Below are 15140 nucleotides of genomic sequence, written 5' to 3' on the forward strand. Positions count from 1 at the left end.
AAATGTTTAAAAAGCAATGCATTCATTTTAAATACTCCTTCATAGCTTCCTTTTGATTGTGTAATATACCACTTTATTCCCTGTGCATTTAGGATTAAAGATCGCTGCTCTTCCATCTGTGAACGCCTTTAAGTCACCGCTTTTGTCCATTCAAGTGAAGGATGGATCAAAGAGCAGGGTTCTCTTTATGGGGAAGTGACGTATTCCATAAATAGATTGTCGCAAATCCTCTTTTTAAAGATTAATAAAAAAGCAAGCAATGTCTTTCCCCATATTTTAGCCGTCTCTTCCTCAGCCCAGAGGGGCAGCGGGAAATCCTCTTCGCCCAGCTAGGGCATCTGTGATCAACTGTTCCTGCCAGGTTGCAACACTGACCACCAGAGGGCGCGCGCGCGCACCCACCGTAGCCATGGTTACCGCTGGGTGCGTAGTGGGGTTTACGAAGCTGACGCAGTGGGCGGCCCGGCACAGGCGGAGGCGGCCCTGGCATAGGCGGAGGCGGCGTCGAAGAGCTGCGGGGCTGAGAAGCCCCGGCATGGAGGCGGCAGCAGCGGTGGCTCTGGCCCGGTGGCGGCGGCGCCGGAGGCGGCGGCAAAAAGGTGAGCGGATGCGGGGATTGGCCCGGCTCGAGGACTGCCGGAGGACTGGGGAAACGGGAGAGGTGGTGGCGATCCACGGAGGGCGGATGCCCACTTCTCGCTGCGGGTGAAAGAGCTGCCGTGCACCTCTTGGCGGGAGGAGGAGGAGGAGGAGGAGGAGGCGGCAGAGCGGACGGGCGGGGTGGGCTGGAAACGGAGAAAGCCGCGAGGCCGAGGCCGCTCTGGCGCGGGAGCGAGCGAGTGCAGAGGCATCGGTTGCCCTGGCATATGGTAGCGCGGGCGCGCGCTCAGGGAAAGGCAGGGAAGGTGGGAAGAGCGCGCCCCCCTTTCTACCCCCCCCCCACGCCCGCCCGCCAACCGGTAGCCCCGCCGCCAGAGGTGGAGGGCCTGGTTGCCAAGGGGAACGGGGAAGCATCCCTCCTCCCCCGGCACCAGCAGCGTGGGAGCTGGACGGTAAGCAGGCAAGCGATCCTGTCGTTCTCGTGCCCAAGCAGGTGCCTCTGCTGCTGCTGCTCCCCTCCCCGCCTCTCCCCTTGCCAAACCCGGTGGTGGAAGAGATTGGGTGGGGGTGGGGGAAGGAAGGAAGGAAGGGTAGGTGGGTTGCTTTCCCTGGCAGCTGGTGGCAGGGGCTTTTCCTATTTAGCCTTGGATCGTTTATTCCCCCTGCCTCCTCCTCGACGTCTCTCTGCCTGCTCTGCACCCTTTCCCCAAGAAATCGGTAGAATCAGGGTGGTGTGGCCTGTGGAGGGAATAATTTGCCGGGAGTTGGAAGTATTGGGTGAGGAGGGACGGTTACAGTATGGAACTGCAATGTAGCAAGCTGAAATTGGTTCTTATGTATGCTTCCAATTCTTGTGGAAAAGGAAGATGGCAAAAGGCTAAGTGTTCCTAATACCATGGGTGGTGGTGGGTGGATTTAAAGTTAAAGAGGTTCCCTCTCCCTTGGTGAATCTATACATGGTGGTGTCTTAGGTGAAAATTAATAGTCTGGCTCCATAGCCAAATGACGTGGGATGGATATGTATACATAAACATTTACTTTGCAGAAAAACTGAAATTCTTCCTAGAAACCTAAGCAGATGGAGAAATGATGGCTCTTTCATCTTGGAAGGTTGTTTCTGCAAGGAGATGCTCCTATCATGAAATATTTGATGTTAAAAGTTTAATTGTTAAAAGTTTTTTGTGTGTGTGTGGCATGTAAATTGAAATAAAGGACATCTTATGATTTGAAAATGCTCAAGAGATTGTAGCCATGTTGGTTTGGAATGAGATAAGTACCTGATACTTGTATTTTGATTATTGCCCAGAGATCCACTATTAGAATGGAAGAAGACAAAAGTGGAAAAAGACAAAATTAGAAATAAAATTCCAAAAATTAATTTATTATTTGAGTGATTTGGGTTTATTAAAGGTTTATATGTTTATTAAAAGGATAGATAAAATTATGGATTAAAAGGATAGATAAAAATTATGGCTCAGTGAAGAGAGTTTTTAAAAAGGATCACTTTATGGCTGTAATTCAAACCTTAGAACACAGTTTAAATGGGTGGAGTTCAATGTACTAAATTATGCAATTTCTTTGGTTAGTAATAGTTCTACAAAAAGCATTGTAGAGATAGTTAATTTCTTTGGAAGTGTAAACGTATCATGTTTACATAAAGCTAGGCTCAGGTGTGGCCTCCTCTCTTGGGTGAATTATTTAAAACTAATGATCAATTTTAGAACTAGGTTCTGATAGTTTTATTCATCTATACTGTTATATCGTCATAACTTGCTTGTAATAAACACTATGTGAATGCAAGTGAAAAAGAACATTAGATACTTTTTCCAAGGCTTGAAGATACTGTATTGCTTTTGTCTCTAACAAAAGTCAGTTTTGTGTTGTCATTGTCAATAGAATCAAAAAATTGTGTGGGGTTTTTGTTATAGGAGTTGGGTTCTTCCATTCTTTAAAATTCACATTCCTGAATGAAATTGCTTGCAGAATTGATGACAAAATTACAGCTAGCTAATCTATTGTATATTGGCACTCATTTGTAAGCTTCTCATGTTTTGAAATTTAGAATCCTCTGAATGATAAAATGATGAGTCGACATTTTAGCTGTAATTTAAAGCTTACCTGGAGTGTTTTATTACTAAATTGAACAGGAGTTTAAATTAAAAAAATGAAAACGATCAAAGACAAGGATAAATTCATGCATATGGCTTCTCACATATGTATATATGTAAATAATACTTACACAATCCTTTCAGTAAAGGATTACCATATTCATTTTAAGTATACATACATAATCTATAGCTGTTTATTAGTTGGAAGTAACATCAGATTTTCAATCCACGGATAGAAAATGCCACATAATTATCTTTTAAATATTGAAGAATAGGTGCTTTAGCAATAAGAAGGACACAGTATATCCATTTCTGTTTTCCGGATATCAATTATCCAATTTTAAAAAATGGTTGAAAATTAACTTGACCTCCCTTTTTAAGTATGTCGATTAGGAATACTTCCACGTCTCTGAACATGTCTTTTCCTAAAGACAGTAACTTCAAAAGCAAATCAACAAATTGTATTATATATTCATCAAAATGGACTCAAAAAGGGAACAATTAATCTAGTGCTCTAATATAAAAGCATTTCTGAATATATACCTTTCAATCTGTATTAAAACTAAGTCTGTACTCACAAGATTCTCATACAGGTAGGTTTCAGCCATAAAGCCAGTCACTCAATTAATTAGAGTTACTTTCCCAATCTGAGGTTCTCCAGAAATGTTGAGACAGCAGTCCTCCAAATTCTCAGTTCATATATCACATACATCACATTAGTGAAATCTGTGTTAGAAAGTTATGACAATGGTGTAAGTTTTAATCAGATAAATAGATAATATTTTAATGAGATTAAAATAAATCTGATAATATTTAAAACAGAATTTGTATAGCTATTATGCCTTATAAAAGTGGAAATTCAAGACAGCTTTTTGTGTAAAGATTTTTATACTAATTTTATATTGATTTTAAAATACAGTATATTTTCTAAGAAATATTTTTTCCTTAAAAGGATTTTCCTTTGAAATATTACATTATTAACTTTTAGCATTCCTGACCTCCACAGGGAAACTTTTTTTTAATCTCATTTTCATAAATCAAAAATTAAATGCCATAACAGTGTGAAAAATCCATTTATTGCAGTACAAACTATGGCAATGTCTTTTCCTGCCTTAAATATTAATGGTTTCTGTTTGGGATTCAAATAGAAGGACTCCCACAATATGTCTTATGGAGGCATAAGTGCATATATCTCTCTGGTTTGTATAGGTTGCTAAACTGTTATCCTTTCCCTGGCTGGCTTGGAGGAGGAAAGTGAAAGTATTTACTTCTGTTTTCAACTGCTGTTTGTTATGACATCCAAACTGAGAACTACAGTAATTATCAAGTGTGATTTATATCCAAACAAATCAGGTTCATTAACTGTAGCTTGAAGTTATCTTTTAGGCAAACTACCATCAAATTATTGCCTCTCCCCCAGTTACTGGGTTATATTCACATAAATGTAAAACCATGACTGGTTCATTAAGTAAGCCAAATTAATTTACACAAATCCATAAGCCATATTTACTGACTGAATTGCATGGTTCACATACATTAGTACAATTATTCTTTCTCCATTTTCTTTGCTTCTAAGTATAGTAGTATTATCCTTAACATATGAAAAAGAAACTAGTAGCAGAGACACTCTTACCCTCTTTCTCATTTCTGCTAGGAGGCTTCGATTCTGCACATGGAGATTAGCATGTGATATGAGTCAATGGTTAAAACCTTGATTTGCTTGAACATGATACAAGATACTGTACTTTGGTTAAATTGAGTTATTCTAATCCTCCCCCTGGGTTCAGATGCTATGTTAAACTTAAATCACAAAATGACTATATTTTGTGTAAAGATGCATAACTCCATACAAAGATTGGTTAAAAATGAAAGCATTTCATGGTATTTTCATTGCTCTGCTGAAAAAGAATTAAACAGAGAGGACATACACTGGCCTAGCACATTAGTTGTAAGGCTAACATGCTTATGCTCAAATTAATGCCAATTTGTTCTTTAAGTGAGCATGTTTCCAGGGTTGGGTCTGGAGTCAGACCAGAGTGGGTTTGTGGAAGTTTGTATCCTCTAAATTTTATCTATCCAGCTACATTTTGTTATCTTGAAAAGCCTATCCTGAAAAAGAATTTCCTTGATTTTTTTTCAATGTTCCCCTAAACTTTTGCTCCAGTTTAGTTGATTTCAGAAAGCTAAGCATGGTCAGACTTAGCTAATACATGAATGAGAGATGGAAAGCTAGAATGACAAAACTTTCTGGGAAAAGTCAGCATAAAATCACTTCTCTATTGTTGGCAAAGAAGTAACAGAAATGTATCATTGGAGTCATAGGCAGTAAAACTAACGTTATCTTATGTTTTGTAGCCCTGATCAGTTACAAAAATGGCATTATAGGTCATTAATGGAAAGAATAGACTTCAAAAACTTTTTATCATGCAAGAATTTGTGTTGTGTTATGTTGTGTTGTTATACTATACCAATATTCTCTTACACACGCTGTTCATTTATTTTCAGCATTATTGTGGTACTATCTATATTTAATATAGAATTCATAAAAGATGGCATGTTCTTGTTTTCAATTTTTATGCATAACAGTAGCCATGTGAAGCACCTTGGAGTAAAAGAATAATAACTGTCCAAACGTTGTCCCATAAATACCCCTGGTTAAAAATGGATTTGAATATAGGTCTTCCTGTTCCAAGTTAACCTAGTTTAGTTAGAAAATTTAAACACTGATAATTTGATAATATAGCTCTCTGCTGCATTCAAAAATGGATTTTTAAGATTTTGAAGGAGACCTATTCCCTACAAATTAGGTGCTATCAATCATTTCCTAAAGCTGGCATCTGAAAAGTGTTATTGTCTTGTAAATTATGATGTATTTTTGCAATCTTACCGTGCTTTTCCAAAAGTAAGACAGAGTCTTATTTTCTTTTGACCCCCAAATAATCATTGGCATTGTTTTTTGGGAGGTCTTATTATTTTTGAGGTGCAGGAGGCAGCGAGCGTGGTCACCTCATGGCTGCTGCTGTGTTGCAGTATTTTCAGGGAGGGCTTGAGCATACACTCAAAAGCCTGATTGGGCTTATTATGCAGGGAGGTCTTATTTTCAGGGAAACAGTGTATATTTCAATAGTCACATCCTTATTAAAGAAACTACTAATGTAGTTCACAATGGAAGGTAAATAGGAATAGTTTTACCACTAATGTGATAGGTGGAATCTGACCCTAAACTAAGTAAGATAATTCCTCAAATTTAAAGTTTCCTTTTAAAATGACTTGAAAATTCCCTTTAATGAAGGGAAATGTTAGTATTTATATTACTTTTGGATATTAAATCATAAATTATAAACATTGCTAAGTAAATAGAGATATGATTCACTTTGCCTACCTGTTTCAAAAATCAGTAAAGGCAGATATAAATATTCATACATCATTTTTTATGTACAAATATCTGAAAAATTAGTGAAAGTTTGAGAATGTATGAATTTTAAAAGTATATTATTATTGTTGCACTTGTTAAGGAATTGAGCTCAACAAAATTTTGTAATATATTTTTCATTGTTCATGAATATTGCAAATATTCTTATTGAAAGTTTAAAATATAAATATGGAAACCGTTCATTCTAGCACTTGTAATTTATTTTCATCAAAGTATGGTAGAGACAGAATATGCTAACATTCTTCTCCAAAATTTATTGTGTATCACTGTGAAAATCTTAGTGGATTGTTCATCATCTATGTAATATTTCATTCTTAATGTGTGGTTTGTTGCTGCATTAATGTTCCAGAATGTGAGTCTAACAATCTGAGCATAATCAAGTCAGCTGGGAAATTTATTTGTTTTTTATTTGATTTGAATACTGTTCAATACTGATATGACACTGAGCAACTTAAAATTTAAAAACAGAAAAACAATAAAAATGATCAATTAACAAAAATTATAACTTTTTGAAATAACAATATTCAATTTTTTAAAAACCACCAATAGGGTTTCATATCCATTGTATCTCAAAGTCTGAGAGCATAGCCACATTTCTGAAGAACATAATTAGAATGAGAACCAAATGGATTTCTGGCGAGTTATTTCCGAGGACAGGTTCATAACAAAAAGGATATGTTTCCTGGATCTGATAGATTGTTGAATTGAGCACATAAGCTTTGATTTAGAGGTGGTATTCAGCAGGTTCTGACCAGTTCTGGAGAACTGGTAGCGGACATTTTGAGTAGTTCGGAGTAAACTTCCCCTGGAATGGAGATTTTATAGTATCCTTCCCTACCATGCCCAAGCCACGCCCACCAAGCCACACCATGCTCACCAAGCCACGTCCACAGAACCGGTAGTAAAAACAATTAAATCCCACCACTGTTTTGATTAATCTTATGGATGGACTGAAACCGTAGGAGAAAACTATACTTGCAGTGATACAAGCTTCATTTTAAAAATGTTTAGGTTCACAGATACCAATTTAAATTCTGGATCAGTTGTTCTTGATTGTATGAACTGGAGATCATAGTGCAGTAACAGAGCAAATATTTAATATGTAAAAGACTCCAGTTCAAGTTAAAGAATCACTGATAACAAAGTTGGGAAAGAGTGATAGAGTAACCAACAGTTTAACTGTAAGCACTAGTTTCATATTTTAATTTTCAAAAGTAGCGTAGCTTGGGTCCAGATTACTTAATGGACTGGCTTCTCCCAGTCATTTTTAGCCATCCAATTTGGTAACCAATCAAATCTAGTAGATTGGGTATGTTACAGGTGCTGTCAGCAATGGAATGCTGACTGGCAGGCACCAGGAGAACTGCCTTCTTTGCCACAGCCCCTGCCCTCTAAAAGATACTCCTTTCAGAGATTAGGATGACCCTATTTGGTTTGCTTTCCTAAGGCCATGAAGACCTGGTTATGTGTCCAGGCATTGGGTGCCTGAGAGTGTTAAAGTGTTAAATAATATTTTTAAAGTTTCTTTATGATGTATGCCACCCAGTCACTTGTTGAGATGTGTGGCTTTAAAAATAAAATAAAATGAATCAATTAATAAAATAAATATAGTGTTTTATAATAGATTAGCTATAGTGGTGCTTAAAAGTTTGGGAAATCTTTTGAATTTTTTCTATAAATATGACCTAGAACACGATTTGTTCCACACACATCCCAAATCTACATGAAAAGAACCCAGTTAAACAAATGAGTCAAAAACATACTTGTTTATTCACTGAGGAAAATTATCCAAAGTTAACAGATGCCGGGTTGCATTTTCGATCATGCAGGTAGTCCTTTACTTATAACCATAATTGAACCCAGAATTATGGTTCTAAGCTGTTGTGGTCATAAATTGAGGCTTCACATGACAAGTCTGAATTTTTGGCACTTTTGGATCAGTTGCTAAGCAAGCACCACAGTCATTAAGCAAATCAATTTCCATCAAAAAAATTTTTTTGCTAAAAATTGGGTCACAAATTATAGTTATTTAACCACTAATTGCCACATATGACTATAAAGGCAAGAGGGAAGCCATGCACCCAAAATATAATGACATGACTGCGGGTGGCAGTGGTACAGCACCGTATCTTCAAAACTGGGTTATAAGTACCTTTGGGGAAGTTTGTTGTAACTTTTATTGCTTCCTTCTTGGTTTTCCACCCCTAACAATCTCAATTTGCCTTTTAAAAGTATAATCTGTTCCTTCATGCTGCTAAATAATTGTTTAGGCCTCATTGTGATTTGTTTGAAATCCAAACCTATTATTACAAGGTACAAATTTAAAGGGGGGATATATCATACAGCACACTTAGATAGTGTCATTAGTTAGGGATCCTGCCTTTTAATCATTGCTTCTGTTTGAACACCAAACTCTGGCTTCTTTTTGTTTTTGTACCCAAACCAATATAAGTTTTATGATTAGCAGAATGCAAAACAGCAAAAAAAAAGTTTATTTAATTGTGTTCTTTTACTTCCCCCCAACTCGTCACTTCCTTTGACTATAGTTATAGCTTCCATGCCCCAACCTTCTTTGACCAGAAGGTAAAAGTGGGCATTTACTCTCCAAATGTCAGAGCACATACTTTCTTCTAAATATGGCACAATATAGAACAAACACAAAGAATGTAGAACTTTCAGTGAAAGCTTTTTATCAGCACATCCAAATCCTCTCCTGCACCCTGTCCAGAGGTTAAAAAAACAGTTTACCAGTTTCTAATTCAGTACACTGAGGTGAAAGTACTAAGTTTCAAGAAGCACTGAAACTTTGAGAAGTTTGGATTTAGGAATATTGCATATACTAATTAATTTCTCTCATTAATGTGTTACAGATTAAGCCCCATTTAGCTGTCCTTTGAATACATTCCTTGCTCTGAGTCCAGAAGCTTTGTCCCATAGCGACAGATATTGTTCCAGCTTCTAGTTAGCTCTCAGTTATTATTTTAAGTATTATCAATTATGGCAACTATTGAAGTCGTTAAGTTACTGGATGAGACTATGATTTTTCCAGAGTGAGTTTGCAGGATGGTCCAGAGATGGCATTATCACAGCCAATTGGCCTCAAGACTGGGTTGAAGCTAAAGCCACACCTCTGGGCTCCTCTCCTCTGACTCCAGTTTCAATCCAGTCTGACCAAAGAGAGGTTATAAATTCTTGATTCCTGATTTGATTCAACTTTTCTGAACTATCCTCGACTCAACTTGCTTCCTTCTCACAAGGAGACCCTTCCTTCACCTCCCAGCAAGTCTCTGCTATTAGCTGTGGTTTTTCCAGCTACTTTGGGGTTAAAAGCTAAGGTTTGGAGGCTCCGGTGGCTGGGTTGCTTTTCCGGCGGGCATTTTTGGCCAGTGACCACGTGGGGCCTTGAGAGGGCAGATCAGCACCGGTGGAGGCTAAAGGGCTCTGGTTTCCAGCCCAACAGCCCAGAAACCTAAAAGAGAGCGTGCCTCACTGCAGCAGCATTAAAAGGGGGCACAGAAGAGTGCGTGGGCCGCGCAAAGGCCGCGGAAGCCCCAGGAGCGACAGAGGCAGCTGGGAACCAGCGTGGCAGCAGCAGACTCCCTGAGAAGCCGCAGCAACCCCGAAACGCACCCTGGCAGTGTGTTAAAATTCGGGGCACGTGACAAAAGGAGTGAGGACCTTGCCATTCTAGCTGCGAAGGTGGGGGTGAGGAGCGAATTGCAGGAAACACAAGGAGTGGTCGTAAGTAGTTGCGTGATGGCGGGTAGATCCCCTTCCCCCCATGTCTCCTGGGAAGGGGACTTCCACCAGGCAGCATCCCACTGCTTCTTCCAGGAGGCTTAAAGCCTCAGCTGACACTCACCCTTCCCGTGCCAGCCAAAGAGACAAAGCTAGGAGGCACAGGGCCTTGGTGAGAACTTTCTCCAGGGCAGAGAGGTTGAGGGCTCTGCAGGGCAGGATCAGTCCCTCCCCCTCTAGGTCCAGGTCACCCTAGGGGGCCCTTCCAGGCAGGATTTTCCCCCTAGGTCACCAGATTCCTTGAGGGAGTGCAGTGGGGGGGGTTGCCCATTCCCCTCCCCTTTCCATGGAGGATTTTGACCAGGTAGATAACCAGCCTGGGTTTCTATCCCTAGAGACTCAGCTGGGAGGTAGAGATCCATCCAGGCCAACTCTAGCACCTATCCCAAGCCATAGTCATGTGCCTGGGGCATCCAGCTGGGACTCCTTGGATATGGAGGATCTACCCATGGGTCTTCAGAACCTCATTGAAAGAGCCATTGCACCTGGTGTGGCTGCAAGCATGCAGCAACAGGGGTCTTGCTCTGCCTCTCAGGGTGAGGTCACGGTCCCCAGCTCTTCATCAGCCCAGCCACTGGGTCCATCCCAGGCAGCCTGCCCCCCTGGGTCCCCATCCTTGGCAAGTGAGGGATCTGTCCTGGGGGACAAGGCACAGCGTGACCCAGATCTCTCTGAGGATGAGGAGGAACTGGACCTCCAGGCTTCATGGGATTGTTCCTTCCTAATCTGTTCTGGTCCCTCCTATGCAAAGCGCGCGCCACTGCTCAGCTGGGGGGGGGCACGAGGGGGCCAAGAAAGGTGAGCCAGCAGGGAAGCCCCAGGGCACGGTCTATTCCAAGCCCAAAGCGGTTACTGCTCCCAACCTATTCCTGGAAGTCATTAAGAGACAGCGGGAGACCCCTGGGGCCTTCCCCACCCTAGTCAGCAATGACAGACGGTTCTTTAACATTGAACCAGATTTCTCCCAAGCATTGCAGATGACCTTGGTGTATCCGCCGGTGGTGGCCTTGGCTGCCCCAGCATCGCTGGTACCTAAGGATGTGGCAGACAACCTGAAGGCAGAGGACAGGAAGGCGGAGATGATCCTCAGGAAGACCTTCCAGTCGTCGGCTTGGGCCATTAAGGCGGCGGCCTCTGCCTCGTTTTTCAACCATATGGCCATCTTTTGGATGGAGCAGATTCAGGCGCACATTCCACCGGAGGACGTATGCCTACACCAGGACATCAACAAGTTAGTGGCAGTTGCTCAGTTCTCAGCTGACGCTACCTTAAATGCCATGAAGTTTGCTATTGCATTGTCCGTCACATCGCCTCCTGTGGCTCCGTGGCTAGCAGGCGGACAACAAGGCAAAGTGGCAATTAGCGACAGCTGCCTACCTGGGGGGTTCCCTCTTCAGGACTTCCCTTGACCCGATCCTGTTGGACGATAAAAACAAGAAGAAGGCGCTTCCAACATCGACCAAGAAGGCGGAGCAGAGGTCCACGCCTTATTATCGCAGGTCATCACAGCCGCCACAGGGACAGGACACCCACCAGAGCAGGTACCCGGGGGGCAGGGCGGATAGGCCATCCGACAGAGGATTCAATAGGGACAGACCTCGCTTCCAGCCTCGGGGCAAATGGCCCTTTCGAGGAGGGGGTGGTCACCCCTTCCACCGGGGCAAGTAGGTCTGCGATCCCACCCATTGGTGGCTGCCTAGCTCTGTACACAGACGCCTGGGCAGAGATATCCATGGATACCTGGGTCCTCAGTACTGTGACCCATGGAATTCCTTTCCCTTCCCCCCCCAATTGTTTCTGTGTGTTCCCCCCGACCAAAAACATTGACAAGCGCCAGCAGATGTGGCAGGCCATCCAGCACCTGCTCGACATTGCGGCATAGAGTCCCTGAGGACCAGGCAGCCAAGGGGTTTTATTCAAACCTGTTCCTAGTGGCAAAAACATCAGGGGGATGGAGAGCCATTTTAGACCTAAAGCTCCTAAACCAATTCTTAGTGTATAGACGTTTTAAGATGGCTTCCCTCAAGTCCATTCTGGCAGGGATCCGGAAAGGGAACTACATGGCATCCATTGATTTCACAGAGGCCTACCTGCACATCCCCATCCTCCCTGAACATAGGCACTTTCTCCATTTCTCCTTTTTAGGGCTTCATTACCAGTACAAGGCTCTACCGCTTGGGTTGGCTTCGGGCCCCAGGACCTTTACCAAGGTGTTAGCGGTAGCGGCCGCCCATCTGAGAGAGATTTCCATCAGGCTTTTCTGCTACCTGGATGACATTCTTGTCCAGGGGGCGTCTCCTGCTCAGACTAGGTCAGACCTTCAGCAGCTCATTGACACCCTCCAGGGCTTAGGGGTCTCGATGAATTTTGAGAAGAGTACTCTCTCCCCATCCACCCAAATCCTACACCTGGAGGTGATGATTGATTCCTAGTTGGGTCGAGTGTTTCTTTTCCCAGATGGCAGGTCCAGCTTGTTGAAGTTAATTAACCAGATCCAGAAGGATCGTTGTGTTCCCATAGCCCTTCTTTCCAGCTTGCTGGGAAAGTTCATCTCATGCATCGAAGTGGTCCCGTGGGTGCAACTACATGCTAGGACGCTCCAATGGAGGCTGGTGCCATATCAGAGGGCTGATTCCAGCAACTCGACGCTCAAGGTACGCAGGTGCTGTTGTCTCTCAAGTGGTGGATGTTCCCAGCTTTGCTCAAGGGCTGCGAATTCAGGGAACAAGAGTGCCTCATACTGACAACGGATGCCAGCCTGTTCAGTTGGGGGGGGGGGCGACCCTAGGCTCCCAGCTGGCACAGAGCCGGTGGTCAAAGAATGACCTTCAACACAACATAAATTGGCTGGAGCTTCGGGCAGTCCACCTTGCCCTATGACGGTTCCAAATCTCAGTAGAAGGTCATCACGTCCTCTTCTTAACAGACAACGTTGCAGCAAAGGCGCACATCAATCGATAGGGGGGCACACGATCCAGAGCGTTGCACACCAAGGCAATGTCGCTGGGATACTGGGTGGAGAAACACCTGCGCTCCATATGAGCAGAACACATCACCGGCGTCGACAACCATCAGGCGGACTGGCTGAGCCAGGAGATGGTAGACAACGGAGAGTGGAGTTTGTCCAAGGAGCTCTTCTAGAGAATCTGCCAGAGGTTCAGGAGACCGGTGGTGGACCTGTTCACCACTCTGTCCAGTGCTCAGCTGCTGCAGTTCTTTTCTTGGTTCCCAGCTCGGGGAACGGAGGGGGTCAACGCCCTTCGCTCCAAGTGGCCGGTCAGGCTGCTGTAAGCTTTCCCCCCACCTCTCCTTCCTGGGGTCATCCAGAAGGTAGTCAGAGAGCAGGCTGAAGTAATCCTAGCGGCCCCCTATTGGCCCAGGAGGGCTTGGTTCGCGGATCTGCTGAGTCTGTCAGCAGGGAGACCATGGAGGATTCCCCGGGGGGAGGTGAGATTGCTACAGGGGAAGTTGGTCCATCCAGATCCACAGTGGCTCCAACTGGCCATGTGGAGATTGAACGGGAGCGCCTGAGAGACACCCTCCTGTCCCAAAAGGTGATCAGAACCATCGAGGCCTCCTGCAGAGAGTCAACCAACAGGATTTACGATTCCACTTGGGAGACGTTTGCCTCCAGGGCCACGGTCCCTCAAGTCCTGGATTTCCTCCAGGAGGGTCTGGACAAGGGCCTCTCCCTAGCTACGGTTAGGAGATAGTTGGCGGCACTGGCCATGGTGCTACCTGGGGAAGGCGCACTCCACTACCTCGTTTGTTCTTAAGAGGTTCCTCAAGGGGGCGGCCCACCTTCGTTCACCATTAGTCCACAGGTTTCCTTTCCCACGATGGTATGGGCCCTTTTGAACCATTCCGGATGGTTAGCCGGAAACTCCTCACTTGTAAGGTTATGTTCCTGGTGGCTATCACCTCGGCTAGGCGAGTCTCGGAGCTGGGAGCTCTCTCCTCCAGGGAGGATCTATGCACAATAACAGGGTAGTGCTACGCCTGGGCTTGGCTTTCCTGTCAAAGGTAAACATGGTCTTCCACCGAGCGCAGGAGTGGTTCTTCCGGACTTTTGCCCAGACCCGACCAGGGAGCGGGAGCACAGTTGGCACCGTTTAGATGTAAGAAGGGCCTTACGGATTTACCTAAGGTGGACGGCGGAGTTTCGTAGGTCTGAGGCTCTGTTTGTATCCTTCCAACCCTCGTCGCTAGGGAAGAGGGTCTTCCTGTCCACCATTAGCCGGTGGATCCATCTGGCCATTGCCCTTGCCTATGAGGAACAGAACTTGCCAGTTCCGGCCGGCATCAGGGCCCACTCCACTAGGAGTGCAGCCACCTTGGCGGCCTGGACCTCCCAGACCCCTATAGAAGACATCTGCAGGGCAGCGACGTTGGCATCCCCATCGCCCTTCATCCGGCACCACAGGCTGGATGCCTTCGCATCTTCCGATGTGGCGTTCGGCCGCAGGGTCTTGCAACAGGTCCTGTCAGATCAGTGAGGGCCCACCCTTGGGACGAAACTTGGGTATGTCCCATTTCTGGACCATCCTGCAAACTCACTCTGGAAAATGACAGTTGGTCTTACCTGAACTGTTATTTTAAGAGATGTTTGCAGGATGGGCCAGTTCCCACCCTAGGTTAGATAGACAGTATTGGGGGGTGGAGGTGTCTCCTTTGTGATTTGTTTTCAGGATCTCGGGAGCACATACTGCATTGAAACTGGAGAGGAGAGGAGCCCAGAGGCATGGCTTCAGCTTCAACCCAGTCTCGAGGCCAATTGGCTGTGATAATATCATCTCTGGCCCATCCTGCAAACACCTCTTAAAATAACAGTTCAGGTAAGACCAACTGTCATTCTAGTCTACTCTTTGGCATGGAAATCATCTGGATGACTTAGGGCCGGTCATAGAATCATAGGGCAGAAAGGGACCTTGGAGGTCTTCGAGTCCAAACTCCAGCCCAAGGCAGGGGTCACTCTCTCTCAGCTCAACACAATTCACACAGTGATAGTTGTGGGGAAAATAGGAAAGAGCCACAACATAATGATTTGTAAAAAAAAAATGTAGGATCTAAATGTAATACAACTATTTTATATCAATAACTGCACATAATAGCAGTATTTATAACACATACTCCATTTTGGAAAAAGTAACGTTTTTATTTTGCTTGTTTATATATATATGCATTTACCATATTTTGCAATA

The 15140-nt window shown here is 44.0% G+C and overlaps 1 protein-coding gene across 4 annotated transcripts in view; it reads left to right on the forward strand.

The window, feature by feature from the left end:
* The first annotated feature begins 484 nt into the window (after positions 1 to 484).
* The window catches only part of DAGLA (diacylglycerol lipase alpha), a 124848-nt gene continuing 110192 nt past the window's right edge, over positions 485 to 15140 (forward strand). For 3 of the 4 annotated variants that reach the window (XM_032220016.1, XM_032220033.1, XM_032220042.1), the window contains exon 1: positions 485 to 599. The gene's annotated coding sequence lies outside the window, so the exon portion shown is untranslated. Of the gene's footprint in view, positions 600 to 793; positions 1053 to 15140 lie in introns of those variants that run through there. The other variant, XM_032220025.1, reaches the window with a different exon arrangement.

Source organism: Thamnophis elegans, chromosome 1 (genome assembly GCF_009769535.1).
Source record: "Thamnophis elegans isolate rThaEle1 chromosome 1, rThaEle1.pri, whole genome shotgun sequence".
NCBI lineage: Eukaryota > Metazoa > Chordata > Lepidosauria > Squamata > Colubridae > Thamnophis > Thamnophis elegans.